Raw genomic sequence first — 218 nt, 5'->3', positions numbered from 1 at the left:
TCCGGTCTGGCCTCCTGTTTCTTTCTGTGGGCACCCAGGGAAATCTCTGGAGGGAGGGGGTTAGATCTTGGGCCACTAAGGAACCAGAAAGTCTCCGGGATCCAGAGTGAGGGGTAACAAGAGGGTCCTCACGGGGGCCCTCGTGGCTCTGACCCCTGGACTTCCAGCCTGCCAGTGTCCCTTCCTCTAAGCCCCGTCACTGAAGGCCTGAGGCCCCA

The sequence above is a fragment of the Pan troglodytes genome, chromosome 20 (genome assembly GCF_028858775.2).
Source record: "Pan troglodytes isolate AG18354 chromosome 20, NHGRI_mPanTro3-v2.0_pri, whole genome shotgun sequence".
NCBI classification, from domain to species: Eukaryota; Metazoa; Chordata; class Mammalia; order Primates; family Hominidae; genus Pan; species Pan troglodytes.
This window is presented reverse-complemented; position numbering follows the sequence as displayed.